This window comes from Dioscorea cayenensis, chromosome 11, assembly GCF_009730915.1.
Source record: "Dioscorea cayenensis subsp. rotundata cultivar TDr96_F1 chromosome 11, TDr96_F1_v2_PseudoChromosome.rev07_lg8_w22 25.fasta, whole genome shotgun sequence".
Taxonomy (NCBI): Eukaryota; Viridiplantae; Streptophyta; class Magnoliopsida; order Dioscoreales; family Dioscoreaceae; genus Dioscorea; species Dioscorea cayenensis.
In genome coordinates, this window is record NC_052481.1 from 14209840 (window position 1) to 14237438 (window position 27599).

At 40.9% G+C, this 27599-nt stretch overlaps 2 non-coding genes across 2 annotated transcripts; one reads left to right on the forward strand and one right to left on the reverse strand.

Moving 5' to 3' along the window:
* The first annotated feature begins 6133 nt into the window (after nucleotides 1-6133).
* On the forward strand, nucleotides 6134-6240 carry LOC120272816. Its single transcript, XR_005540351.1, has one exon. It is a non-coding gene; the product is annotated as a small nucleolar RNA R71 (small nucleolar RNA).
* Nucleotides 6241-16273: 10033 nt separating this feature from the next.
* Nucleotides 16274-16380, reverse strand: LOC120272759. The gene has a single exon (XR_005540297.1). It is a non-coding gene; the product is annotated as a small nucleolar RNA R71 (small nucleolar RNA).
* Nucleotides 16381-27599: the final 11219 nt, after the last annotated feature.

The window sequence follows — 27599 nt, forward strand, 5'->3', positions numbered from 1 at the left end:
GAGAAAAGAATGCTGAAATCGGCTTTTAATGGGCTGGAATCGAGAATCCACACGCCCCTGTGGGCGCCCCTCTGGATTTTTCACACGAGCGTGTAAAATTAACGCACGCCCGTGTGGATTCTTTGTTATCATCCTTCTTCGGCCGGCTATGAACAATACATGTTGGTGGAGATCTTGCTATACATGCACAAGCCGGAATGCTTGAATGTGATTGCCCTTGTGCCCCTCTAAATCATTGTGCTAACTTGATTACGTGGAGGTTAGCACACATTCCTGCATTTCGAACCCAACTTATGTCTTCGCGTTTGAACCTTCTCAAGATTTCCTCCAAATGGTGCATTTACGATCTACATTGGCTTCTTTCTCTAATATTCGGCCTCACAACCCTATCTACATGAAAGTAACATAAATACACACATATTAGCGTTAAAACCCGATAAAAGTAATGCTCATCATAAGGAAAGAACACTTCGCATTCTTATCGTAGAAGCACTTATCAAACTCCACCACACTTAAGCTTTTTCTTGTCCTCAAGCAAAAATTAAAACATTATGTGCATAGATGACGAAAATATTGGAAGTGCTTGGCCTTAGGTTCACCAAAGCATATAAAGTGAGCACTCTACAAGTAAGGAAAATTTCAACAGTAAATACGAAAAATCAATGCTCTAGCTAAAAACTTGAATCAAAAAGGACAAAAAACCCGAAATAGTGTAAGTGTGTGAACTCACTCAAAACAACCCAAAGTATACTCCTCAAAGTTCTAAGCACAAGGGACTTATTTATCTACAAACAGTAACAAAATTTCAAAGATGGTAGTAGCTTCATACATCCTCTAAGGTAGCCCTTTGCAAAGCGGCCGCTAAGGTGGCTTTCACACTTTTGAGGTGGTAACTCTTTCTACCAGAGTGGTAGCTTTCACTCATCCTATGAGATAGCTCTTTCTCTCATTAGGGCATAACTAGTATCCGACTCCTGAGAGTAGCTTCATACTTCATAGGTGGTAGCTTTTTTCACCCAACAAGCGCAAATAAACAATAAAACTATTTTGTTCTTTCTTTTCATTTCACCATTTTTTTTCATAAATAACAAAATAAACAACAATAACTAGTCCCCTTAACATCGAACATGAGTTTCCAAAAGAGTTTAAAGAGTGAGTAGTGCAACAAGTGTCAATCGGGCAAAAATTCCTACAAATTCAAGCAAAAACTAGAGCATGAAGACATTCAATGTTAAAAATTCTCCTAAACTCAAGAATACAATCATTGCAACTAAGGTGAATTGGCATTGGCTATGTGAGCATGTATATCAATTAAAATTAATATAAAAGATATGTGTGCACTATGAAATTCCCCCCAACACTTAAGTTGTACATTGTCCCCAATGTATACATGCAAGCTCACTCATAATGTATATCAATCAAGAACAAATGTGGGAGAAGCAATCAAAACAATACACCCCTGACTCCTAGTGTTACATTTGATGGAGCTAAATCCTTGGAAGTGATGTTCCAACGGGTTGTGAAGCACACACGGCCAAGTGCCGAAGCACCATTGGCCATGCCCATGACAAAGTCTCAATTCCCATGATGACAAGACTATTTGCACGCATACACGAGGGGGTTTAGTAAAGCTCAATAAAACAAAAATAACTCGAGTATACAAAAGATAAGGCAATGAATAAAACTCGAGAACACAAAATGAAAATGAACTTTGAAGGAAAGTCTTCTTTGCGTATACAAGTCCGGAATAAAAATGCAGAAGTAATAAGACGAAAGAAAATAAATCAAGTGTCGGTGCTGCGCTTTGGCTCCTTTGCTGCTGCGGGTGCTAGATCGAAGGGTGCTGGTGGAGGTGGTGATGCCAGAGGGGCCTGAGGAGTCCTCGGCCGCAAGACAAATGATGAGGCGACGTCTCGCTCTAAAATCTACTGTAACGTGTCGAAACGTGCCATGAACTCTCTATATTGTGCGGCCTGCGCAGCCCGAATCTCAGCAATCTCTGCTCGGACCTCAGTGACCTCTGTCTGTATCACCCCCATAGCGCTCTCAAGCCTCTCAAAGTGATCATGGGCTCGAGATGGTGAAAACATGTGTACTGGGGGTGGGTCCTCTGCCACCGGAGGTGCCTCGGTCTCCATCGGTGCTGGATGAGGCTCAGGAGCAGCCTAAGAAACCTTGGCATCATCACCCTCATCCTCAGCTATCTCTAGAGCTGGTAGAACCAAAACATAAACTCCCGTCCGAACCCTGTGGACCATACCCGTCAATCTCATCGTCTTTAACCCGAGGGGTGCTGGTATTATCGTCTTCTCGGCCCCTCTTATTGTGTCTCGTAGACCCATCCCTAAGATGAGTCTAGTAATGTATGTGCTCGAGAAAATGACACCCAGCCTGGGATACTGTCCTTGATGCTTCAGATACTTCGCTAAAATGTGTCCCAAATGATCTAGCTCGTTCCGTATCATGGAGTATAAATATAAAAGTTCCTGCTTGTTTAGGACTCCCGTGCTATCGCCTCAACCGTTCACTGACCTACTTCGGATGGCGTGGAGATATCTATAAATAGGTCGAGAAAGGCATGAGGCCTTTGACACTCCTAATTCATACCGCCCCTTACCACATAGTATTTTATACGCCTCTTGAGGGGATAAGCCTCCCGTCATGTCAATTGGGAGATCCTCATACTCCTCCGTCTCAGTGTACTCCTCATCATATAAACCAAGCCTAATGGAGAACTGCGTGACGCTCATACTATGATGCTGCCTAAAAGCTCTGAACTGAATGGTGTCGACGCTATCAAAGTGAGCATAAGAACGGTCAAACTCGAATGAGGCGAGCACCTCTAATGTGAGTAGACGGATAGCAGGGTCATGAATAATCAATAGCTTGCACCAATTACCCACTGATAGTAGCTCCTCGACCTCATCAGCCATGTCATGTGCTTGTTGCACCTCCCTAAGTGAGTTTACATCCGGGATTCATGTTTGACCAAACTTAAGCTTCGCTAGTTGCTCAAATCGAGCTCGATACTCAGGAAGTGTGAATTCCATACTTTCCGGCTTAGGAGTAGTCTCTCTAGGACGTTAACCAGCTACCTTCTTCGATCTGGGGGCCATATCTACATGTATTGGAAGGAAATCAATCAAATTCATTCATAACTCAATATTGCAGGAATCCACACAGGCGTGCAGAAATTCCACGCGCCCGTGTGTATTCACGGCGTGAAACCTGCACGGCCCTTGTGGCAAATTCCACAAATGCACCTCCATCTTTCTTCTAGAGCTCATAAAAAACAAATCATAATCATTCTAGCAAGAAACCGAGGCACATTAGTCAGTTTAATCGAAGAAAATCGTATAGAATCAAAGAAAATCAGTGATGAGAGAAAATAAGGGTTTACCGATGAGATGAAGCTAAGACCCCTGAAATCAGCGAAATACTCAATTATTCGACTCAAAAACCAACAATGGTGGTCAGGAGAATGTCGGAGAATGTTTTCTAAGTGATTGAAGGTTTGCTGATGAATAGGGTTTAAACGATTTATCAAGAGAGAACGCAGTCTTTTGATTCCTGGAGATCCGCTCGGGCGTGCAGAAATCACCCACACCCGTACGCCTCCACATGAGGGACTCACAGGTGCAGACGCACGCCCCTGTGTGCTTTCAGAAAAATACTCAAGCTCTTTGAACGCATCTACATGGGCGTGCGGAAAATACCCACGCCCGTGCGCCCGACTCACAGGGGCAGCCACACGCCCTTGTGCCTTCTTTGTCCAAGCGAGAAAAATCGCTAAGTTTTCCGCACACCCGTGGAGAAATTCCGCACGGGAGTGGACATTCACAGGCCCAACTCACAGGGGCAAGCGCACGCCCCTGTGCCTTCTCGGGATGGAGAGAGCTCTTTTGCAGAGTTTCGCATAGGCGTGCGGAAATTACCCACGCCCGTGCGTTTTTCACAAGTTCACCCACAGGGGCGAGTCCACGCCCCTGTGTGCTCTCGGGATAAGTTGCCAAGTGTATGTTGGAAAATACACGCCCGTGCGAAAATTACCCATCGGCGTGCGAAAGTCAGGAGGTCGCTCATAGGGGCGAGTCCATGGTCCTGTGCCTTCTCTGGATGAGCTCGCAATACATATCCACGGGAGTGTGGAAATTCCACATGCCGTGCATTTTTCCTGGATGCCTAAAAACTCTGCAGACTCTGCAAAAAATTCCTGAATATGTTTACACACTCAGAGCCTGCCCTATTATGCAAACTATACCAGTGAAAAACATGTGAGATAGCTCAAACTACCAAAACTTCGTGAAATCCACATAAAAACACACGATGAAATTAAAACCCACAATAAAATCATAGCAAAAGCATCTAAAAATAAAGACACCAACACTCAACACTTTATTCGTGCAAACACTAAACTACTAACTAAGAAAACAGTAAACATTTGGGTTACTTCCCAAGAAGCGCTTGTTTTACATCACTAAGGTTAACGTACCTCGTCTTACCTCACGGGGGTTCATAGATGAAGGTTGCCCTCTTACCCATAGCTTAAAAGCATGATGAACAAAGTCTATTAAAGGTAGAGGGGGAGTTATCGGGCTTGGGACCACCTAGCAATGGTGCATCCAATTTGTTCGGTTCACGGGCGTCTCCAACAGCCTTGGAGCGTTTTCGGTGGCGTCTCCTCACCTTTTCATCTTTTGGAGCACCTTCTTCAAGATCCCTGGAGTAGATGGTACTTCTTCAGTGGAACCAAGCATCATAACTTCTTCATTTTCTACCTCTTGGTTGAACAAACCCTCGTACGGGTCCGGATTGAACATTTCCTGTATGTATTCATCAACAATCTCATCAGTAGTATCTAGAAAATACAAATTATCATCGAAATTAAGAGAATGCCGCATGGCTTCAGCAAGGCGGTATGTGAGCTTGTTATCTCCAACTCTCAATGTTAACTCCCTGTCGTCCATGTCAATCAGTGCCTTGGAAGTCCGTAAGAACGGTCTCCCAAGTATCAAAGGTACATCCGCATCCTCATCGACGTCTAGCACCATAAAATCTACAGGAAAAATGTACTAGTCAACCTTGACAAGCACATCTTTGATGATACCCCTAGGATGTCTCACCGTTCGATTCGCCAATTACAAAGTCATTTGAGTGGGTCTAGGCTTGCCCAAGCCTAGCTTCTGAAAGAAGGTGTATGGCATGACGTTGATACTGGCCCCTGAGTCCGCCAATGCCATTTCTTCAGCCAAATTACCAATATTACATGGAATGATGAAGCTTCCCGGGTCTTTCTTCTTGTTTGGCATGTTCTTTTGCAACACCGCCGAGCAAAACGCATCTAAAATCACTGAAGCACTCTCCTCCAACTTCCTCTTATTAGTTAACAAGTCCTTCAAGAATTTTACATACTTAGACATTTGGCCAATGCCTCAACAAAAGGAATATTGATGTGGAGTTGCTTGAACAAACTCAGGAACTTCTTATACTCTTCATCCTCTTTGTTATTCTTCAATCTAGAGGGATAAGGGATTCTTGGCTTGAAAGATGGGGGTGCCACCTACTTCTCTTTGCTTGCTCCCTCCTCAACCTCTATAACCTCGGGTGCGTGTTCATTAGGCCTCTCACTCGGAAGCCTACCTTCAACCTCACGACCACTTCTTAAAGTGATCATCTTCACATGCTCTCTAGGATTGGTCTCGGTATTACTCGGCAAGTTTCCTTATAGCCTTTCCGATAGAGACTTCGCAATCTGCCTCACACAAAATCAACATTCTCAACCGAAGATACATCACCAATAGAGATCGGGCAATGTGAGGGAGCATGTCCTCCACCATACCCGGTGTAAGTAGTCTTAGCCGCCACTCTATTCGAAGTTAGAAGATCTAACTTCTTACTCAATGATTCTACTTGAGCTGCCAATGAAGTTACTGCATCTATCTCATAGAGCCAGGCCACCTTTTTCTTCTCCCTAGCATTCCATTGGTAGCTATTTAACCCCATTTCTTCAATTAGTTGACGGGCCTCACCGGGGGTCTTGCTACCTAAGGTACCTCCTACTACCGCATCCAAGAGTTTCCTTGTACTCGGATTTAACCCATTGTAAAAGGTCTGAACAATCATCCACTCAGGGAATCCGTATTGCGGGCACTTTCTCAGGAGCTCCTTAAACGTTTCCCACGTCTCAAATAGAGACTCCAATTCCGACTGTACAAAGGATGAGATCTCATTCCTAAGCTTTGTAGATTTTCTTGGAGGGAAATAACGGGCCAGAAAAGCTTCTACCATCTACTCCCATGTGGTAATTGATGCTCTAGGTAATGAGTGTAGCCATTGCTTTGCTCTCCCCTTTAAGGAAAATAGGAAGGCTCTCAACTTGATGGCATCATCGATCACTCCGTTTATCTTAAGCATATCGCACATCTCGAGAAAGTTCTCTATATGACTGTTTGGATCCTCATCGGCCAAATCATTGAACTATACGTATTGCTGCAACATGTGGATGAATGCCGGTTTTAGCTTAAAGTTTTGAGCTGTAATTAGGGGACGTACAATACTCGATTGTGTCCCCAATACAGAAGGTCTGGTATAATCGGATAATGTCCGGAGTTGCTCATTCTGTTCTGCCATGTTTTCAGATTCTTCTACTTTCAAATAAGCTAGATTAGACGGTTCTTACATAGGTTCTTTCCCTTTTCTTCTAAGTGTACGTTCAAGCTCGGGATCTCCTTCAATCAATATTGAGGGGTTCCCTCGGGTTATAACCTGGAGTTGCACCGAAAATAAAGAAAAAAAAATCATAACGATAATAGAATAAGAAGAAATGAACTAGAATGAATGAATAGTTAAGAAAACAAAGTGCAAAGTATCTCTAAATGGCTACTCCCCGGTAACGGTGCCAAAAACTTGACAACGCCCTTTGCGTATGTCCCATAAGTGTAAGGGTTTGTCGATGTAATAAAATCTCAGTTGAGAGGGGCATTGTATCCATAAGGAGTAGGGAATAAAAACACTTAAATTGTTTCATAACTAAGTGAAAGATAAATAGTGATATGTGTGACAAAATGTGAAATAATAAAAGTAAAAGAACAAGAAAGAGAGCACAAGTAAAGGAGATGTTAAGGCAATCGATATAAATGGGGTACCCGGATATTGTTCCACCTAGGACAATCATTTCAATTGAAAGAACCCTCTATTATACTTTCTAACTGATGCAATAATGAGTCATGGAGATCCTTAAATAAATGGTCCCAAATCTAAAGTCAACCATGCCTAACTCTATACATGTCTCGGAGGAAAAATTGAATAACCTCTCAACCTCGCACTCCTATAGAATTGCAATGAGTTCTAGGGATTCCAAGTCATAAATCTTCTTTATAGATGTAGACCTAACCCATTGGTCCAAGTAGAAGGTCCTTAGCCACAATTAAGTCCTAGGTGCTAAAATCAGTTCAACGCTTCACTTCGTTGCACCCTCAACTAAGCCCCAGTGGAATGTGATCCTTTTAGCCCATTCACTCTATTATGACCGCAAAGAACTTGAGGAAATAGAGGTAGAATAAATCACACCGGAGGGGAAAGGGGACGCTCTGCTACCTCTCGACTCACCCTCCCAATCTTCTCCAATCTATCTTTGTCTAACTCTCGTGGTGTGTCACTCACTCACAAGGGTTACCAACAAGAACTCTCAACCCTAGTGTCACTCTAAGGGAGTATTCATACAATCAAGCATTCAAGATTGAAACTCAAATAAAATATCAATTAATTGAAAGCATAATAAAGAGGTTCAATGAATTGAATACATTCTAGGGTTCACAAATACCCAAGTACCCACTAGGGGTTTAGATCTCCATGGAGCTAAGTATAATCAATGAAATCAAATGTAAAAGCAAAGAGTATATAGAAAACCCCCTCGATAGTCATGGCGATGGTCTTGTGGAGAGTCCTCTACTCATCCAAGGGTCGCTTTGTCTGGCCTAGGATACACCTCGCCGGATCAGTGCCGACGAAAGCTTTCCCACTAACCTTCTTCCAAACGGAGCATGATGTTAGAGCTGTAGAACCTCTCCAAATCCCTAGCCAATACCTCTTAAAACCCTAGCCGAAGCCTCTCTCAAGTTGGGGAAAAGATGGAGAAAAGAATGCTGAAATCGGCTTTTAAAGGGCTGGAATCAGGAATCCACACACCCCTGTGGATTTTTCACACGGGCATGTGGAATTAACGCACGCCCGTGTGGATTCTCTATTTTCATCCTTTTCGGCCGGCTGTGAACAGTACCTGTTACAGTATTTTGCTGCAGTATTTACTACATTGCCCTGCTACAGTACCGCCCGAAAACACTCCCGAATCTATGCTTTCATCGAGGTAACATAAACGGACACACGTTTACATCGTAGATCGCTTTGGTTCTTGAATAACGGATATGTTGGTTGAGATCTTGCTATATATGCACAAGATGGAATGCTTGAATGTGACTGCCCTTGTGCCCTCCAAATCGTTGTGCTAACTTGAATACGAGGAGGTTGGCACATATTCCCGCATTTCGAACCCGACTTATGTCTTCGCGTTTGAACCTTCTCAAGATTTCCTCCAAATGGTGCATTTACGATCCTCATTGGCTTCTTTCTCTAATATTCTGCCTCACAACCCTATCTACATGAAAGTAACATAAATACACACATATTAGCGTTAAAACCCGATAAAAGTAATGCTCATCATAAGGAAAGAACACTTAGCATTCTTATCGCACAAGCACTTATCAGTGACATATAACAACTTACCAATTAATCTTCTGTAATCTATAATCTGTAGCATTAATTTACTTTGCACCTTCATATAACTGCAATTTGGTACTTGGACTGAGTAATGTAGCAATAGCTTTGCAAGACTTCATTCCATATAATTTTAAAAGATATTCAATATATTTTTTTCTGAGAAACATGAATACCCTCTTTATCTTGCTTGATTTCCAATCCTAGGAAATAAGTCATTATCCCAAGATCATTCATTTTAAACATTGTCCCATAGCAGTCCTAAATTCTTCAAGTAGAATTAATGATGAACTCATGTAGATTATATCATTTACAAACACACAAACTAGAAACAAATCAACATTCTCCCAATTCTTTGCATATAAGGTATGATTTATAACACTTCTACAAAATCCTTGTGATTGCAGTTAAGAATTAAGCTCCCCATACCAAGCCTTGGGAGCTTGTTTCAAGCATACAAGGCTTTATGCAATTTATACACTAATATCTCTTTGCCAAGAACTTCAAACCCCTAAGGCTATGCAACAAATATTTCTTTATTAAGTTCACCATTCAAAAAAGCTGATTTCACATACAGCTGAAACACCTGCCAACCTTTGAGGACAGCCAATGGCAACAAAATTCTAACTATATCTATTCTTGCAACAGGTGCAAACATATCATCATAGTCAATTCCATACTCTTGTGCATAGCCCTTTGCAACAAGTCTTGCCTTATATTTTTATACTTTTCCAGTTGATTTGTACTTGGTTTTAAAAATCCATTTAACACCAATAACATTCTTATTAACAGGTAATGAACATAATTTCCATGTCCCATTTTTCAGAATAGAATTAATCTCCTCACACATTGCATCTTTCCACACCTGATGTTTCTGTGCTTCTTCAAAACAATTAGTATCAGTCACTGAAAGAGAAATGAAGCAACTCTCATAATGTCTCTTAATGTTCTGACCCTTTATGCAGGAAAATCTTCTTGACTAACACATTGAATTGACTGAATTAAAGTTTTAGATGAACTTATTCCCTATGGAATTCTTATTAGGTGGCCAAGATAATTCAGTCATTGGTGTTGGAGATATAGCTTTGTTGTGGCATAGAAGATATGGCTAGATGCATTATCAGAATTTAAAAATTTTGAATCTGTGTAACATGGTAATTGGTCTTCCAAAATTCAGAAAGTTTGGTTCTTGTGAGGCATGTATTTATGGTAAGATGTGTAGGCTACCATTTCATTCTAGAAAATCATGGAAAGATAAGGAGAGGCTTCTTGTGAGACATTCCATAATCTGAATCTTCTAATCTAGATTCATGAATAGGCCAACAAGAATACAGCTTGGAGCAGCAAAGCATATCTTGAGGTATTTATCTAGTACCTGTGATTATGGAATTTAGTATTCTAGTAGTATGAATTGTAGTATAAATGGCTATTCAAACAGTGATTAGGGAGGTAATCTTGAAGATAGGAAATCCACATCAAGAGTAATGTTTAATCTAGGATCAGGTGTTGTAACTTGGATGTCAAAGAAACAAAGAAGTGGAGCTTGAATTTTGTAGATCAGAAGATCAAATTGCAAATATGTTTACAAAATGTCTAGATGATTAGAAGCACTACACATTTAGAGAAGATCTTGGTGTATATAGCCTTCACTTAAGAGGGAGAATGTTGGTCATTGATTGAAAGCAGCTGCAGTTGTTCAGTGTGTCTGTTCAGTGTGTTTTTTTAGTTTATATGTTCAGTGTGTTTGTTTATGTGTTGTTTTTATAAGTTTCAAATTTTAGTTAAGTTGGTTATTTGTAAGAAGGAAATGGCTAGTGTAAAGAGATTTAAAGAATGAACGGCTGTGACATGTCTCATGAATGTTAGTTTGAGGCAATGGTTGTTAAACGGTTGAGTGGAGATCTTTACTAAGACTAAGACATGTCTCATGAGTCATCAACAAAAGTTATTTAAGCCTTTGTTTACTATTATTGTAAAGACTAATGAAGTGAATGCATGTTTCCCCTCTATTTTTCTTCTTCAGATAATAACATTCATGTTTTTGATTGTTTTTTTACAGCCTGTTCTTGCTCTCTAATATGCGATAAGCTCATGAGAAAACTGCATCTTGAATCAAATATTAAGCCATAGCACTTTCATCTTCATGGAGGTCTTTTACTTCTAATATCAACATACACCGACACAACAAAGAAGGAAAAACAATAGATAATATGAGCCACTAAAATTGTTCAACTTGGAATAAACTTAGAAAGTCAAGTAGGAAAAAAAGGATGACTTAAGGAGGAAAACTATAACCAAGGAGTTAAAGTTGGTACAACATGAACATGTAGAAAAGGCCAAGAGTAAACCACACATCATGAGATGTGGGGCTGGAGGATTTCTATTAACTAGCAAGTTTATTGGTTGATTTGTAATGGCATATGAATAAAATGAGGCAATTAGGAGGCACAATGGCACAATTGCATCTTACATGATTCTCTATTATTTTCCTAGCTGTGATGTTTGTTGTAGGATGTTGGGTTTTCTTTCCTTTTTTTTTTTTATCATTGTTGATGGTCTTCAATGCACGTTTGCTTCAAATTGTTGATTTAGTGCACTGTATTTCAATTGGTACTCATGAATTTTTCTGTTAAATTTGGCTACCCTAAATCATTATAACCTACATGATTTTTTGTTTATATTTTTCCCTGATTATTACCTTTCCATTACATGCATTTGGAAAAAAAAACACAAATTCTATGGTTTGTTAAATATCTCATTGCCTTTCCTTATTGTACTTGATACATCCTTTGTGTAACCGCAAGTGCATAAGTTGTACAAGTAGTAAAGTGTACTTGAATGGGTCGGGTAGTCAAATCCTCAGGGGTTAGTATAGCTCTCGATATGTGCTCTATTTCTAATATCTACTTACTCAAGAGATTGGATGGAAACTTGTTTCAAGCAATTAAAGAAATGTGGAAAGAGAAAGGAAAGAGAGACAGGGTTTGGGTTGAAAAGACAAAAGAGAAAAGGACAGTGCCCCGGATTAATCACCTCGACAAATGTGTTGACCAGGCAATGATTAAATATACATCTCCTTGGACCATGGTGGCCACCTATGGAGGGTTTGATAACATATGACCTCACTCAAGGCTCGGAGAGGACTCAACCCCTTCCCTAATGTGTGCCCTAGCTAAATGGGCCATTTAATCACCATCTAGACAACGGAGAAACAACTAAGGTTAAAATGCTTCTTGACTGCAATTACAACTATGGGGAACATGTATACTAAATCAATGTTCATGCAACTAGAGGCAATTCCTATGTCGAGTTTTGCAACATACAAACGTCAAGGCAATCAATACAAAGATGCACCACCAAGATAAACAAAAGGGAGACCACGAGGAAACCTAATAATTAAAGCAACTAAGTCAAGACATCACAAGTCAAGATTTATAATCTGGGTAAGCCCTTAATGGTTCTACAATGCATCAAAGAAAATCAACAAGCGAAAGAAATTCTATCCATAAAACTCTCATCTTTCTTTACAATCCTCGTTAGAGAACGATTTATGGCGATCTTGCTGGCATTCCTTTATTCCTATAATGATCTCTCCACTCAGATCTAGCCCTGAATGGTGCCAAGCTCTGCCTAGCCCTTGTCTCCATAGAAAAGGAAGAAGATTCCCCCAAAACCTAAAATTAGGGCTTAAAAACACATTCCTAATGCAAGCATGACCGTGTTCTTGATCGTGCTTTCCTCGGCTTGTCTTGGAACTTGTTCTTTGTTTGACTGTAGCCCATCCTGAAAAGTGCATGGGCGTAAGCATGCACGTGCTTGAAGAGCACGCTAATGCTAGGAGCCCTAGAACAGTGCTATTTTTTCTATGAAAATCCTAGTAAAGTGCACAGGCATAAGCACGCCCATGTTTCTTTCTCGTGCTTCAAAAGCATGATGGTGCTAGGAGCAGTGAAACCATGCTCTTCAGTTTGTTTAAGTTCCAGTGAAGTGCACAGGTGTAAGGACGCCTGTGCTTTCTGACCGTGCTTCCAAGCACGGGTGTGCTTCCTGAGTTGGACTGAATTTCTCTAAGTCCTGAAATATGCACCGTCGTAAGCATAGGTATGCTTCCCACCGTGTTTGTCCTGAAACTTCATTCCAACTCTATTTCACGCCAGAATTCATCTCTATTTGTTTTTTTCCAATCCAAGACCTGATTATTAGCATGATTTAACAAATATACCCCAAGTAGAATGATTTATAATAAAAGAATGCAAAAGGACAAGTAATTCATGCAATATGACATTTAAAAATCTATATAAAATACACTCATCAGTTTTCCTATTTCTAGCTAGTTGTGTTTTCCACCTTTAAGTTTATATACTTTTATTGATTATTTGTTATATAGAATATTAATATATTAATACATTTTTTTATAAAGAGATAATTAAAAATAGGGTTTTAATTTGTTCAGATTTAAATTTGATAGACATTTCACTTTGTTAAATTTAAAAGGGAGTCAAAATAGCGAAAAGTTTTACTTTGGAGTTTCCAAGTCATTACAAACACATGATGTTTTAGAGCTGATTCACTTCTTGGTTTTACTTTTAATGCTACCTTAGACATCAATATCATAAGTAGATACCCAGCATTGCAAATAATATAGAAAATTTATCTTTTTCCTTTTTTCACTAGCTGTAATATCCAAAAATTCAACCTTAGATATTTTATGCATCATCAATATGAAACTCTAAGTAGTTGTTTTATAATTTGTTAATACAAAAATCCTTTCTTCCTTTAAGATAAGGTAATTTTTGGTAATTTAGTTTGAAATATAGAAAAGAGCTAGCACAAGAGGTCATAATCTAAGATCCTTTATGAGCTTTTCCTCATTAGTGACTCATTCCAAGTTACTTGGAATGAGGTTTCAATTGATCCCTATCCTTGGGATGAGGTCTGATCCCTAAGATTATTACGTACAAACAACAAGGTTAGTTCAAGCATTTTGATAAGTGCTTGTGCGATAAGAATGCGAAGCGTTATTTCCTTATGATGAGCATTACTTTTGTCAGGTTTTAACGCTAATACGGGTGTATTTATGTACTTTTATGCAGGTTGGGTTGTGAGGCCGATTATTTGTGAAAGAAGCCATTGTAGATCGTTTTACGCATTATTTGGAGAAGATCTTGAGAAGCCTCAAATGCGGAGACATGAGCCGGGTTTAGAATGCTAGAATGTGTGCCAACCTCCTTGTATTCAAGCTAAGGCAATGATTCAGAGGGGCACGAAGGTAGTTACATCCTAGTATTCCAGCTTGTGCATATCTAGCAAGATCTCCACCAACGTGACCGTTTATTGAAGAACCAAGACGATCTATGATGTGAAAGTGTGCCCGTTTACGTTACCTCAATGAAGGCATGGATTCGGGAGTATTCCAGGCCGTTATTATAGCAGGGTATTGTAGAAAATCACTGTAGCAGGTACTGTTCACAGCCGGCCGAAGAAGGAGCAAAACAGAAGAGCCACACGGACATGTGGAAATTCCACAGGCCCATGTGGAATATCCACTGAGGTGTGTGGAATCCCGATTCTAACACTATTTAAGGCCGATTTCAGCCCCGATTTCAACATTCTTTTCTCCATCTTTTCCCCACCTTGAGAGATGGCTGCGGCTAGGGTTTTGAGAGGTATTGGCTAGGGATTTAAAGAGGTTCTACAGCTCTGACATCATCATCTCTTTGGAAGAAGGTTGGTAAGGGAGCCTCCGTCGGATTGATTCGGCGAGGCGTATCTTATACCGGACAAGGGGATCTTGTGACGAGTAGAGGATTCTCCACAAAACCATCGCCAGGACTATCAAGGGGGTTTTCCTATGGATTGTTTTCTTTTACATTTATTTCATTATCGTTTGTATTGTCTCCATGGAGAGCTAAACCCCTAGTGGGTATTTGGGTATTTGTGAACCCTAGGATGTATTAGTTTCATTGAATCTTTTTATTATGCTTTTAATTAATTGATGTTATTGTGAGTTCCAATCGTGAATCTTTGATTGTTTTAATACTCCCTTCGAGTGACACTAGGGTTGAGAGTTCATGTGGTAACCTTTGTGAGGGAGTGAGTGACACACCATGAGAGTTAGACAAAGCTTGATTGGAGAGGGTTGAGAGGGTGAGTCGAGAGGTACAGGAGCGTCCCCTTTCCCCTCCGGTGTGATGGATTCTACCTCCGTTCCTCGAGTTCTTTGTGTCCATAATAGAGCGAATGAGCTAAGGGATGACCCTCCGCTGGGGCTTAGTTGCGAGTGCAACAAAGTAAAGCGTTGAGGTGATTTTAGCATCTAGGGCTTAATTGTGGTTATGGACCTTTCTTCTGGACCAAGGGTTAGGTCTTCAATTAGGAAGAGATTTATCACTTGGAATCCCCAGAGCTTAATGTAATCCTTCTTATGAGTACGAGGTTGAGAGGTTGTTCAACCTCTCCTCCGGGACATGTAGAGGATTAGGCTTGGTTAACCCTAGATTCGGGGCCATGCATTAAAGGATGTCCCAGACTCACCATTGTATTAGTTAGGAAGCATAATAAAGAGTTCTTGCACTTGAAACGATTTTCCTAGGCAGATCAGTATCCGGGTACCCCATTTTTATTGATTACCTTACCTTCTCCTTTACTTTTGCTTTCTTTCATGTTGTTTTACTTTTGAGAATTGAATCTTGTCACATATATCACTATTCATCTTTCATATAGTTAAGAAGCAAATTAAGTATTTTATTCCCTTTTCCCTGTGGATACAATACCCCACTCACCTGGGATTTATTACTTCGACAACTCCGTGCACTTGCGGGGAGCCCTGTTAAGTTTTTGTTGCCATTGCCGGGGAATAAGCGTTTAGAGATACTTTGTACTTTTGTTTTCTTAGCTATTCATTTATCCATTCTATTTCTCACTTTCTTTTCTATCATCATTCTGATTTGTTTTCTTTCCTTTGTGCAGCTTCAGGTTGATGACCCGAGGGACCCCCTCAATATTGATTGAAGGAGATCCCGAGCTTGAAAGAACACTTAGAATAAAAGGGAAAGGACCTGTGGAAGAACAATCTAATCTAGCTGATTTGGAAGTTGAAGGGTCAGATAATATGGCAGAACAGAATGAGCAGTAGAGGACACTCTCTGATTATGCTAGACCCTCAGTTTTGGGCACACAATTGAGTATTGTGCAACCCCCAATTACAGCTCAGAATTTTGAGCTAAAGCCGGCATTCATTCACATGTTGCAGCAATCCGCACAGTTCAATGGTTTGGCCGATGAGAATCCAAACAGTCACATAGAGAACTTTCTTGAGGTGTGTGATATGCTCAAGATAAACAGGGTGACGAATGATGCCATCAAGTTGAGAGCCTTCCCATTTTCCCTAAAAGGGAGAGTAAAGCAGTGGCTACACTCATTACCTATAGCCTTGATTACTACATGGGAGGAGATGGTAGAAGCTTTTCTAGCCCGTTATTTCCCACCTAGAAAATCTACAAAGCTTAGGAATGAGATCTCATCCTTTGTACAGTCGGAATTGGAGTGTCTATTCGAGACATGAGAAAGGTTAAAGGAGCTCCTGAGAAAGTGCTCACAACACGGATTCCCGGAGTGGATGATTGTTCAAACTTTTTACAACGGGTTGAATCCGAGTACAAGACAACTCTTGGATGTGGCAGCAGGAGGTACCTTAGGTAGCAAGACCCCCGATGAGGCCCGTCAACTTATTGAAGAAATGGTTTAAACATCTACCAATGGAATGCCAGGGAGAAGAAAAAAGTGGCCGGTCTTCATGAGATAGATGCAGTAACTTCATTGGCGGCACGAGTGGCGGCCGTGAGTACTTGCACCGGGTGTGGTGGAGGACATGCTCCCTCTGATTGCCTGATTTCTATTGGTGATGCATCTTCGGTTGGGAACGTTGATTTTGTAGGGTATGGCATGAGGACTCAAGCAAACCCATATAGCAATACCTACAATCCATGTTGGAAGAATCATCCCAATTTCTCATGGAGCAACCAAGGTCCACAAAAGGCCATGGGGCAACCAACAACAAGCCCCGAACGTGAAAAACAGAGTTTCAGGTTTAGAAACCCGAATGAATGATTTGGAGAAGACCTTGACTAGATTTGTGCAATCTTCAAATACAAGGTTTGAATCAGTTAAGGCTACTTTTCATAATCACACCGCCTCTTTGCATAACCTTGAAAATCAGGTGGGGCAGATTGCGAATTCTCTCTCGGAAAGGCCACATGGAAGCTTGCCAAGCAATACCGAGACCAACCCTAGAGAGCATGTGAAGGCGATCACTTTAAGAAGTGGTCATGAGGTTGAAGGTAGGCTTCCGGGTGAGAAGCCAAAAGAACACGCACCCGAGGTTAAAGAGGTTGAAGAGGGAACAAGCAAAGAGAAGGAGGTGGCAATTCCATCTTTCAAGCCGAGAATCCCTTATCCCTCTAGATTGAAGAATGACCAAGTGGATGAACAGTACAAGAAGTTCCTGAGTTTGTTCAAGCAAGTCCACATCAATATTCCTTTTGTTGAGGCATTAGCTCAAATACCTAAGTATGCGAAATTCTTGAAAGACTTGTTGACTAACAAGAGGAAGTTGGAGGAGAGTGCTTCAGTGATTTTAAATGCATCTTGCTCGGTGATGTTGCAAAAGAACATGCCGAATAAGAAGAAAGACCCTGGAAGCTTCATCATTACGTGTAATAATGGCAATCTAGGTGAAGAAATGGCATTGGCGGACTCAGAGGCTAGCATCCACGTCATGCCATACACTTTCTTTCAATATCTAGGCTTAGGCAAGCCTAGGCCCACTCGGATGACTTTGCAATTGGCGGACCGAATGGTGCGACATCCGTGGGGCATTATTGAAGACGTGCTTGTCAAGGTGGACAAGTACATTTTTCCGGTTGACTTTGTAGTGCTAGACGTCGATGAGGATGTGGATGTGCCCTTGATACTTTGTATTTTCTATACACTACTGATGAGATTGTTGATGAATACATGCAGGAAAAGTTCAATCCGGACCCGTATGAGGATTTGTTTGACCAAGAGGAGAAAATTGAAGAAGTAACGATGCTTGGTTCTACTGAAGAAGTACCGTCTACCACGGGGATCTTGAAGAAGGTGCTTTGGAAGATGAAGAGGGAAAGGAGACGCCACCGGAAACACTCCAAGACTGTTGGAGGTGTGCGCAAACCGAACGATGAACCGTTTCTAGGTAGTCCCAAGCCCGACAATTCACCCTCTACTATCAAGAGACTTTGCTCATCATGCTTTCAAGCCATGGGTAAGAGAGAAGATTTCATCTATGAGCCCCTGTGAGGTAAGACGAGGTACGTCAAGCTTAGTGACGTTAAACAAGCGCTTTTTGGGAGGCAACCCAAGTGTTTACTGTTTTTCCTAGTCATAGTTTAGTTTTGCATGAATAACTTGTTAAGTGTTGGTGTCTTCATGTTTAGATGCTTGTGCTGTTTTCATTTTGGTGAATTTCTGTGTCATTGTGTGTTTTCATGTGGATTTGGCAAAGATTTATTCGTTTGAGCTTGTTTCAATTGTTTTTCATTGGTAATTGTTGCATAAAAGAGCAGGCTCTGAATGTGTAAACATGTTTAGAAAATTTCTGCAGAGCCTGCACAGTTTTTCAAGTCATCCAGAGAAAACTCACGGGCGTGTGGAATTTCCACACGCCCGTGGGGTTGTATTACGAGCTCATCCAGAGAAGGTATAGGGGCGTGGACTCTCCCCTATGAGCGACCTTGCGATTATCGCACGGCCGTGTAGAATTACCGCACGGCGTGCGTTGTTTTACAAAAACTTAGGAATTTTTCCCGAGAGCAAAAAGGGGCGTGGACTCGTCCCTATGGGCAACCTTATGACCAATGCACGGGAGTGGGTATTTTCCACACGCCCGTGCGAATTTCTGCAGATGATCCATTCTCCATCCCGAGAGCGCACAGGGGCGTGTGAATGCCCCTGTGAGTTGGGCCTGTGATTGTCCACAGCCGTGCAGAATTTCCGCATGGGCGTGTGAAACACTTAGTGATTTCTCTCTGTTTGACAGAGAGCGCACGGGGGCGTGCGGCTGCCCCTGTGTTTCGAGCGCATGGGCGTGGGTAATTTCCACACGCCCGTGCGGTTGCATTCAGAGTGGGTGAATGTTTTCCCGAGAGCGCACAGGGGTGGGCGTCCACCCCTGCGAGTCTCTCATGCAAAGGCACATGGGCGTGCGTACCTTTGGCACGCTCGTGTGGATGTGCAGGCGTCATAAAGCTGCGGCTCTCGTTATAAGCCTCTCTCCTTAGCACAGTTCCAATTGAGTAGAGAACATTCCCCAACACTTCTCCCGACCTTCTAGCGGTGATTTTTCGTCGATAACTTGAGTTTCTCGCCGATTTCAGAGATTTTTCGGTTCAACTCATCGGTAAAACTCCTGTTTCATCTTAAGGATGCCCTTATTTTGATTCTATTTGATTTTATTCGATTAAACTGGAAAATGTGCCTCGGTTCCAGGCTAAAATGATCTTTGATATGTTTTCATGAGCTTTGAAAGTGAGAGGGAGACGCATTCATAGCTTTTGGCAAAAGGGTCGTGCGGTTTTTCACGCCCCGTGAATCCACAGGGACGTGTGGATTTTCCACACGACCGTGTGAATTCCTGCAGAATTTTATTTTGGCCAAAACTAATTAAGCTCTTTTCCAAAACATGCAAGTATGGCCCCCATATCAAAGAAGGCAGTGGGTAAGCGTTCTAGGGAGCCTACTCCTGAACCAGAAAGCATAGAATTCACACTTCCTGAACATAAAAAGCGATTTGAGCGACTAGTGAAGCTTATATTTGGTCAAACAAGTATCCTTGATGTGAGCTCAATGAGGGAGGTGCAATTAGCAGATGACATGGCTGATGAGGTTGAGGAATTATTATCGGTGGGTGGTTGGTGTAAGCTTTGGAGTATTCATGATCCCGCCATTCGCCCACTCACATTGGAGGTGCTCGCTTCGTTTGAGTTTGACAGCTCGTACGCTGATTTTGATAATGTCAGTACCATTCAGTTCAGAGCTTTTGGGCAACATCATAACATGAGCCTCACACAGTTTTCTGTTAGACTTGGGTTATAAGATGTATGATGAGGAGTTCATTAGAACAGAAGAGTATGATGAGATGCCGACTGACTATTGTGGAAACTTAACCCCCAGAAGGCTTACCGAATACTATGTGGACGGGGGTGATACGAGCCAGGAGTGTCCAAGGCCACGTGTCTTTCTAGACCTAGTTACAGATACCTTCACGCCATCTTGAGTGGATCAGTGAACGGTCGCGGTGATAGCACGGGACTCCTTAGCAAACAGGAACTTTTATACTTATCCATGGTGCCAAATGAGCCGATTCATCTAGGACACATTGTAGCGGAGTATTTGAGGCATGAGGGACATTACCCCAGGCTTGGTGTCATTTTCTCAGGTCCATACATCACTAGACTCATTCTTGGGATGGGTCTACGAGATACGATTAGAGGTGCTGAGAAAACGATAATTCCAGCACCCCTCAGTTTGGAAACAATGAGGCTTATGGGTATGATCAAGAGACATCCAAGTGGTGTTTTTGTGCTGAATATGCCAATTGGGTCCAAGGAAGCCACAACCGAAGGGTCTCAACCAACTTTAGAGTCACAAGAAGAGAGAGATAAGATAGAGGCGGTCCCTCCAGCACAGGACCCACCCCCAGTGCGCATGTTTTCGCCATCTATGACCTATGATCATTTTGAGAGGCTCGAGAATGCTGTGGGGGTGATACGGACAGAGATCGCTGAGGCACGAGTGGAGATAGCAAAGTTGTGCGCGACGAAGGGAGCACAGTTTATAGATTTCATGGCGCGTTTTGACATTTTACAGCAGATCCTTTAGAAAGATGCTGCCGCACCTTTTGTACTGTGACCGCGCATCTCCTAGACGCCCCCTACATCACCATCATTGGACCCACTAGCACCTTCTGATCCAGCACCAGCAACAGAGGAGCCAGAGCATGGAGCCGACACTTGACTTGCTTTTATTTTTACTTGCATTTTATTTTGGACATGTTATCCTCAGAAAGGACTTTCCTTCTGAGCTTATTTTCATTTTGTTGTCTCGAGTTGTATTTCTTGCTCTATCTTATATATACTCGAGTTTTGTTTTTGTATTATTGAGCTCTACTGAACCCCCTCGTGTATGCGTGCAGATGGTCTTGTCTAAGGTTAAAGGGACCAGTTTTAGTTTTGTTTCTTATGTTGTTTTATTAAAAAAAATGGAAAATGGAAAAGAAAGAAAGAACAAAGTGTTTTTATCGTTTAATTGTGCTTCTTGGGTGGAAAGAGCTACCACCCATGATGTATGAAGCTACTCTCATAAGTCGGATACTAGCTATGCCCTATTGAGAGAAAGAGCTATCTCATGGGATGTGTGAAAGCTACCACCCCGGTAGAAAGAGCTACCACCTCAAAAGTGTGAAAGCCACCTTAGCGGCCGCTTTGGAAAGGGCTACCTTAGAGGATGTGTGAAGCTGCTACCCTTTTTGAAATGTTTGGTACTCTTTGTAGATAAATAAGTCCCTTATACCTAGAACTTTGAGGAGTATACTTTGGGTTGACTTGAGTGAGTTCACATACTTACATGATTTCGTGTTTATTGTCCTTTTTGATTCAAGTTTTTAGCTAGAGCATTGATTCTTTTGTATTTAGTGTTGAAATTTCCTTTACTATTAGAATGCTTTCTTTGCATGCGTTGGTGAACCTAAGGCCAAGCACTTCCAATAGTCCCTTCATCTATGCATACAATGTTTTAACTTTTGCTTGAGGACAAGCAAAAGCTTAAGTGTGGGGGAGTTTGATAAGTGCTTGTGCGATAAGAATGCGAAGCGTTCTTTCCTTATGATGAGCATTACTTTTGTCAGGTTTTAGCCCTAATACGGGTGTATTTATGTACTTTTATGTAGGTTGGGTTGTAAGGCCGATTATTTGTGAAAGAAGCCATTGTAGATCGTTTTATGCATTATTTGGAGGAGATCTTGAGAAGCCTCAAACGCGGAGACATGAGCCGGGTTTAGAATGCTAGAATGTGTGCCAACCTCCTTGTATTCGAGCTAAGACAATGATTCAAAGGGGCACGAAGAAGGTATTGTTCACAGCCGGCCGAAGAAGGAGCAAAACAGAAGAGCCACATGGGCGTGTGGAAATTCCACATGCCGGTGCATTAATTCCACAGGCCCGTGTGGAATATCCACTGGGGCGTGTGGAATCCCAATTCCAACCCTATTTAAGGCTGATTTCAGCCCCGATTTCAACATTCTTTTCTCCATCTTTTTCCCAACTTGAGAGAGGGATGCAGTTAGGGTTTTGAGAGGTATTGGCTAGGAATTTGGAGAGGTTCTATGGCTCTGACATCGTCATCTCTTTGGAAGAAGGTTGGTAAGGGAGCCTCCATCGGATTGATTCAACGAGGCGTATCTTATACCGGATAAGGGGATCTTGCGACGAGTAGAGGACTCTCCACAAGACCATCACCACGACTATCGAGGAGGTTTTCCTATGGATTGTTTTCTTTTATATTTGATTTCATTATCGTTTGTATTGTGCTCCATGGAGAGCTAAACCCCTAGTGGGTACTTGGGTATTTGTGAACCCTTGGATGTATTAGTTTCATTGAATCTTTTCATTATGCTTTCAATTAATTGATATTATTGTGAGTTCCAATCTTGAATGTTTGATTGTTTGAATACTACCTTAGAGTGACACTAGGGTTGAGAGTTCATGTGGTAACCCTTGTGAGTGAGTGACACACCACGAGAGTTAGACAAAGCTTGATTCGAGAGGGTTGAGAGGGTGAGTCGAGAGGCACAGGAGCGTCCCTTTTCCCCTCCAGTGTGATAGATTCCACCTCTGTTCCTCGAGTTCTTTGCGGCCATAATAGAGTGAATGAGCTAAGGGATGGCCCTCCGCTGGGGCTTAGTTGCGAGTGGAACGGAGTGAAGTGTTGAGGTGATTTTAGGATCTAGGGCTTAATTGTGGTTATGGACCTTTCTTCTGGACCAGGGGTTAGGTCTACAATTAGGAAGAGATTTATCACTTGGAATCCCCAGAGCTTAATGTAATCCTTCTTACGAGTGCGAGGTTGAGAGGTTGTTCAACCTCTCCTCCGGGACATGTAGAGGATTAGGCTTGGTTAACCCTAGATTCAGGGCCATGCATTAAAGGATGTCCCTGACTCACCATTGCATTAGTTAGGAAGCATAATAGAGAGTTCTCGCACTTGAAACGATTTTCCTAGGCGGATCAATGCCCGGGTGCCCCATCTTTATCGATTGCCTTACCTTCTCCTTTACTTTTGCTCTCTTTCATGTATTTTTACTTTTGAGAATTGAATCTTGTCACACATATCACTATTCATCTTTCATATAGTTAAGAAGCAAATTAAGTATTTTTATTCCCTTTTCCCTGTGGATACGATACCCCACTCACCTGGGATTTATTACTTCGATAACTCCGTGCACTTGCGGGGAGCCCTGTCACATTTGTCTCAAGAGGATTTTGGGGAAGGAGAAGGGAAGATCAAGGTTTGATACCTAAGTTAAATTGAGATCAATCTCTAAAAAGAGAGAAAGAGATGGAATATCAAGGTATGTTGTGCTAGAATATTTGATGTGCTTTTTCTTCTTGTGCCTTTATCTCTATGATCACTTTTTATAGCCCTTTAGCTTAATTGACTTAATTTTCCCAACTTTGGTGATTTAATTTCTCTTATTATATAGCCAGCTAAACTTTGCTGCCTTTGGGAGAGTTGATCCCTTCTATTTGATAGCTAAGCAAGCTTCCATCGCCATTGGATATTTTATCTTCCCTGTTAGATGGGGAAGAGATAAGCTTTATTGATTTTAGTGCTTTTGCCTCCCTTGTTGGATTGTTGGATACTCAAAATCTAGATCTAAATACTTGGAGTTACTATTTGTCTAGATCATTCCATAATATTGAGAATTTCTCCCAATCATTTACAACTCTCAAAGCTATTGTTCCCTACTTGGAATGAGTTAATGAGATGTTATTTAGCCAAGGCATGATTGATGTCTCCAACTCTAATCTCCTGGTCTATATTTTCTATTTCTTTAACTAGTCAGAGTGATCTAATTTCTCACTTTGTTGAGATCAAGACTGTTGATTGATTATGCTTTTTCAAAGAAGAGATTTTAATTCTCAAATTGTCATCATGTAAATAGGACTAGGTGAGGTGTATCCTTTTAGAAGCATTGCTTGAAGTCATGACTGTTAATGGACCTTTGAGATGTGTGTGAATTATGTAAATACATAAACATGCAAGTGCACAAATAATATTACAATAAGTCCGTTAATACTGGAAGTGTATGGATCATCAAGTAATACCTTATGGGTGTGTACGAGGATCATATTTCCCCAGGAAAGGCGAGAGGCTCCTATTACTTTCTTTTCGCTTAATTAATAGCCTAAACATTTATGTTCTTTCTTTAATCTACTTCTACAATTTATTACAAAATACAATTAGAAGGAGTTGGGTGGTTGTATGACAGTTATCTTGATTATTACTTATGATAGGCATCAGTTTGACAATCATATTCTAGTATCAGGCTAGGGGAATTCAAGGGCCTACTGGTCCCAATCTCTTGGTAACCAGGTCTAAACACTAGAAACTTAAGATAAAATCTCTTCCACCCCAGCCTCCTATGTTTACCTTAAGTTCAAGAACTCCACTAGAAGGACTAATCAAATCCTAATCGAGAAATCTAATCAACCTCTAATCCAAAAATCTATCAAAACCTTACCTCTTAGAGCATGCATAGATCTAACAGAGCATGGTCTCCTAATATGGGGGCATATCTTCCTCATCCACATTAACAAGAATATTATTCAAGAAAACATGCAATGATTCATAAAAGATTAGAAAGATTTATTGAGTTATCAATCAAGATTCATAAACAATAATCAAGGGGCCTAGACATACAATTCCCCTCAAATTGGGTTCTTATATATCATAAAATAAAGCATTAAAGCAAGAGAGAGCCATAAGACCAAAGATTATATAAGCTTTTAAAGAATTCCTAAACTAACTCCCTCCAATGGGTCTGCCAAGGTTGAGGATGAGAGGATCTCAAGATTGACAAGATGACGCCGAACACCTTCGCGCGCCTTTCTCTAACGATGATAGTTGGATTATCCTTGAGAAACTAGCCGAAATCAACTGATATATGCTTGAAAGTCATCTCTAGCTACTCAGATCTCCATAACTCCAGCCACTCTACCTTATTCAGCAAAAGAATCTTCCCCAATTCAAAGAAAACTAAAGTATTTATAGGATCGAGTCTGCCACGGCATTACCACGGGCATTGTAATGCCCATGGTGAGTAATTTATTGTTTGGCCCCAAGTTGCATCCAGGTACGGTTCTCTGGGCGTTCTGTGGATAGATAATAATCGTGATGGTTTTCACAACAATCATTATGAGGCCGTTGTGGCTTCGGTGTTGCTACCAGTGGTTCCATGCTACCATGGCTTGATAACGGTGGTGGTAAGTGTAGATAATGGGTGTGGTTGTTAGGTAATATCGCAAAAATCAAATAACATTAAAAGGGCTTGCAAAAGTAATAATATATTTGTGATATATATTCTAATTGTTTTAATGAGCACCGTAATTTAATTAAAATGCCTAGAAAATTACCTCTTAATGATTTTCTTTCCTTTGATGCGCTGAATTTATCTCTCGGATTGTCATAGATCTCCTAGTGCCGAAAGAAAGTTCCACGCCTCTAGATCACAGGCCAGAATTAAGAGACAATCTCCTCTTCTTCTCCAAATAGCGGCTAGGGTTAGAGAGGAAGAGAGAGCTAGGGGATTTTCTCAGTAGAGAATTAATTGAGATCAGTCTATAGTCGGAGAGGAGTCATATTTGTAGAAATTTCATAAAATATGATAAACATTATTCAATTATGAGTTCTATTCGAAATATGAACCTTCATAATATGATAAACATCATTCAATTATGAAATCCTATTCAAAATATGAACCTTCATAATATGATAAACATTACCATAGAAGTTCTATTAGAAATATGAGTCTTAATCTAACTAAAACCACTTCTATATTTGAGTCCTCATAATTTTGATTATCTATTCGACTCCATCGAATTTAAATCAAAATTTAAACTTAAGACAAAAACCCTAGACCAATTTAAAATTTCACTCATCCCATGAAGTAAAATTGTAAATTGTCAATTTTACCCTTGTACTCAAAAGGAGACTGATTATTTATCCTTTTAGGCGTGACTCGCTAGGTTCGTTCCGATTGGCAATAGGAGGATACCAAAGGACGTGGGTGACACCTAGCCAGCCTAGTTGCCCACATCGAAGCCCAATTGAACACGAATGAGTAGATCATTACGAACCTTTCCGATTATGATTACCATATGTGTATAAACCTTTCGTTCTTGTATCCCACCCAAGTGAGAGCCATGGTAATTGTCAAACTCATTGAACTCGGTCATATGCAAATAACTATAGTAGGGTGAGATTACCAAACTACCCTTCCTGTCCCACACGATTAGTTTGACTGCCTTGGCCAAGGTTTTCTAATCTCACATACTTATAATCGCATAGGATACTGACTCGCTTACTTCCGAGAGAACAAATTCCTTTTTGGTGATCACTCACAACTGCTATTTACCCGACATAGTCACACTTCGAGGTTGGCCTTACCAAAAGATAAACTGAGCCTAACAACTCTGGTAACAGACAAGACGTCATAAGTACATTGTGATCATGATACCTCAGGTCTAAAATCCACCCATATGATCATAACCAACAATCCCAATCATTGACTTTCCACCAATTCTCAATGATGTATTTATGACATATACTCCTACTATTCCATAGTATTCAACTAGCACTCTTTGGCAAAATATATGTTATACAAATCCTTACGAACCTTTAACGCCCAATTAAAGATTCTATGATTTGCGAACTATTTAAGTGTATAAGTACCAAACCCGTCTAGTGTTCTTCTCTTTATCCCACAAAGACTAGAAGAATTAACTTAATACATATGGACTATGATATTCAAACTAATTATAATACCATCACAAGATTTATATGAACATCAAAATAAATGCCTATTTAATAAGAATAAGAATGTATAATATAAATGAAATGCCTTAATACAAGTATCCTCGTTGGCATTCGAGGGCATAATCCTAACAATCTACCACTTGTACTTAATGCCAACCACTATGGTATCTTACATCCATCTTCTTAGGATATCGATCTAACATGGCTTGTGATAGTGGCATGGTGAGTAGGTCATCTAAGTTATCTGCTAAGGCTATTTTCTAGATGGCTATGATGCATCTTCCAACGATCTCTCAAATGATGTGGTACCGCCACTCGATATGTTTGGATATACTATGAGACCTTAATTTCTTCACCTGTGCTACAGCTCTATTGTTGTCACAATAAAGTTATAATGAGAGCTTCCACATTTGGAACCACTAGACATTCTATCAAGAACTTCTTAATCCAAACAACCTTCGATGCACCCACATATTCAGTCTTAGTGGTGGAATCTACAGTAGTAACTTACAAGTATTTCATCTCACTACTTTACCATTAAGAATTAATATAATTAAACCCTAAAGTGGATTTTCAGTCATCAACATCAGACTGAAAGTCTGAATCTACATAACCATCCACACTTAACTCTCCATTGCTATAGATTAGAAGCATATCTTTAGTCCCAAAATACTTCAACATACACTTCATAGCTATCC